Raw genomic sequence first — 4229 nt, 5'->3', positions numbered from 1 at the left:
AAATATAGCATAGGTTCAAGGTCCCTTGTCTCCCAGGAATTTGTAGTAGCCATTCTCACTGCTGGAAGAATAACTTAAGTGAAGAGTTGAGTGTAAGGAGTTAAAGAAGAAAGTACTGCTTCTATGTAAATTTTATAATCATGAGGCTCATTCAATTGAAAAAGCCTCTACCACAATGAAATTACCTCTAAACCATGCAAAGGATGTTGAAGTGGTTCTCCAACCTTGAAATACTTTTATAAGAAATGGAAAAGCAAATGCAGGTGCAATACATGACAAATTGCACAACTTTTAGTCCTCCCATTATTTGTAATGTAAATTCTCCAAGAAACTTACAAGTGATTACAATGTCACAGTACCTACCACAACACTTTCTTGGATTTTTTCTAATGCTCCCATAATATCCTCTATGTTGTCTAGTTGTTGTTTTGGCTATGAAGTCTCTCGTGCCTTAAATTTTGATCAAGCTTTTGAATATCTACCTCTGCCATATCTAAAATCAACTTTACACTATGTTGTAACTTTGGCATAGGTGTTTGATCCTTGATAGCTTTCATTTTAGCATTCAAGTTTTCAATACTGGTTAACAGCCTCACCTGTAGACCTCTCATGTTAAGCACTTTATGTACATACATATATACATACATACATACACATATATACATATACATACATACATTTATACATGCATACATACATATACATAGCTATACATACACACACACACACACACACACACACACACACATCTTCATTTTGATTTTGTTCAAGGGAAGCCTGCCAATGCTAATAGAAAACAAAAATGCACTTTCTAAGAGTTTACAATTGTTCAACAAAATTAATTTTTTACAAGAAAATGTACCTAAGGAATTGTTAGCTTAGAAAAAAGAACATGGTGTTGAAATAATACAAAAAGTGCTTGACATGAGAGGTTCACAAGTGAGGGTGTTGACCAATCTTGAAAACTTGAATGCTAGAATGAAAGCTATCGAGGATCAAACACCTATGCCAAAGTTACAACACAATGTGAAGTTGATTTTAGATATGGTAGAGGTAGATATTCAGAAGTTTGATTAAAATTTAAGGCACCAAAGAGAGTTTGTGACATTGACGGGCTTCCCTTGAAAAAAATCAAAATGAATATATAAATGTATGTATGTATGTATGTATGTAAATGTGTATGTGTATATGTATGTATGTATGTATATATGTATGTACATATGTATGTATGTATGTATACACACACACACACATATATATACATATGTATGTTTATATATATGTCTATATATACACACACACATATATATGTATGTCTAGGTATGTATATATGTCTATATGTCTATATGTATGTACCTATATATGTAGATACATATATATACATATGCATATGTATATATATGTGTACATATACATACATATACACACATATGTGTGTTTCTATGTGTGTATATATACAAAGAGATCTTGTGGATTGTGGATTATGGATTATAAACCAAACAAAAATGACATTAATCATTCCCCATTTGTTTTGATAGATTGTCGAGAGTTGCATATGAAAGAGGGTAGAGAGCTCTAGACAAGGGCAGAGAACTTTGAATGTTGGTAGAGATCAGTAGAGATCTAGGATTTCATTATCGTTCCCTTGTGATTGTGGCATTTTCTTGTCATGTCCTTGTGATCTCTGCATTTGGTTATCATGTCCTTGTGATCTTTGTATATGTATGTATGTACATACATACATACATACACACACATATGTGTTTATCTATGTATATATGTATGTATATATACATAGTGATCTTTTTTAAGGTGCTTATTACAGCTTAGCTCACAATAGAAAAATTGATCCAGATGCATACATATTCCAGAAATCCAAATAATAAAAATATAAAACTCACTCAACACATAACATGGCCACAAATGCGATGGCAACCCATATTGGTAAGTGGATTCCTCTTTTTCTCTCTCATTTTTATGTGTTTATTTCACTTGAACTATTATTTCTTAGGGGGCATTTTGTAATATTGGATTTAATTTATGTAGGAAGCAATGCGAACATTCCTGGATGTACCTATGTTAGATGTATGGGAACACTAAGGTATTGTGATGAATTTCTCATGAGTAATCAAGATGGACTTCACCTAAGATAAGCCCAACTTCTAGGTACTCTAAAGATTGATCCTTTCTTAAATATTTTAGATGTTAATAGGGAATTTATATGTTGGGTGGGGGAAGCAAATGAGCTTCCACCTTCACGCAGTTGGCTCTGATTAGTAGAGAATATTAAACTATTCTCAAATCCAACTGAAGCTCAACATTAACCAATTCTTGCATGAAAATTAACTATGTGAATCTCTTGGTTTCCTGTAATGTAGAAGGAGGCCATAGTTCAATATGCAATCTCAATTCATATGCATACGACATCAGGTGGAGCTGAAAAATGCAACAAGTTTACATTTTTTGTTAGAGGTATTTAATTATGTATTTTAAGTTATAGGCCATCACAAACATTGTAACTTTGACTCTTATAGGCAAGGGTAATGTCCTCAACATGCAAGAAAATTAAGACTTTCTATGTCCTAACTTGTTGAGGACATTCTCTCAGCCATAGCAGCCAATGAGTTCTAATGTTCATGATGGTCTATAATTTTAAAAACTTAATAGACTTATTAAATAAATGTAAACATGGTATATTTTTTCAGCTCCACCTATTGTCCATGCATATGGAACATAGTTACATGTGCATTCCAAATTCAGAGTGACAAAATCTTATTTTGGATGTGACAGAAAAATGACATGCACCAGAAGATGGGAAAATGATGTCACTTTTGCAGGTCTGGAACCTTTTTTTTGTTATATTTTGTCATACATATCCACATGGATATGAATATTTTGTCACACATATCATTTAAGAACATTGTTTTCTTCATATTCTAGGTTAAAATAGGTGATAATATGTTTCTAGATCACCTTCCGGTGGCTCACTTTGAAGTTTTGCAAGTTGCTACTAGATTTATTCTTTGTAGGGAAATAGTAATATAGGTTTATTGCTTTGCATTAACATGTAGAATGAAATAATTTTTTTCCATATACTCATTTTTAATTGAAATGTACAAGAAAGCTCTTAGTGATGAACTGTCTCATATTTCTTAGGCTTATTTATGTGATTTGTTATGAGAAGTTGACCATACAACTTTTTTGGGTTACTTTTATGGAGCTTGAGATTACTTTCTTGGTTTACACCATGCCTCTCTATTTGAGAAACTAAAAATGAATTCTACATTAGTAGTTCTTCGACGATATTTTTTGGTCAATATGACATTTTTGCAATTCTAAATACTACAAACATAATAGTTAAGAATGAGCTTTGGAAATTGAAAGGAATATTAATGTATGTCTTCTAGATTTGACTAGGAGGATAAGTCTGTACCTGGACAAAGCAGACTAAGTAACTTTTCAACAATTCCATCATCCCAATATGTTAATGGGGTAACATCTCCATGAAAGTCCTCTTCAACTTCTTCTTATATTGAAAGTAAGTTTTTGCTCCCTTTACTCTTTATTTATTTCTTCTCTTTTTCCTTTTCAAGTAGCCAAATATGTTCTTCTTATGCATAAATGTTTTTTCTATGTTATGAAAACATGGGATGAACTAAAATTCGCTAATGTAATAAATATAGTTTTCATCTTGCAAGTAATTTTTCTTTGAAAAAAATAGCAATCTACAAATAACAAATTTGAAAGAATGATTCACTACAATGGAATCATATTTCTTGATATGTTGATCCGCCTTATAGTTCTATTTGAACAAATAAGGCATGTGGATTGTTTCTTTTTTATTTTATTTTTCTACTTGTTGTTCTAGACCGTCTAGAAAATAAAAAAAGATTTTAAAATATAACACCACTCAAATATAATGCAATCATGCATCAGGCATGTATAAGATGTGATCTATTGGACTTTTTTTTTCTGTGATGCTATGAAATTAATGTAATGTGAATATGTGTTACTTTAAATGTGATTTATATATATTGACCAATTTGGAGTGAATTAGCGAAGAACATTGTGAAAATCTATAGCTTTGTTTGATTTACTGAAGTTAGGCCAAGGATAGGGGACATGATATTCAAGCCATTAATTCTAACTATAATGATTTAGATGTCTTTCAAGGTTTGTGCCATATTTAAAAAAAAATATTGTAGTTATAAATGAATGTCACATCAAAC

This window comes from Cupressus sempervirens, chromosome 2, assembly GCF_028749045.1.
Source record: "Cupressus sempervirens isolate cs-2001-9-10 chromosome 2, ASM2874904v1, whole genome shotgun sequence".
Taxonomy (NCBI): Eukaryota; Viridiplantae; Streptophyta; class Pinopsida; order Cupressales; family Cupressaceae; genus Cupressus; species Cupressus sempervirens.
Note: the sequence above shows the minus strand (reverse complement) of the source record.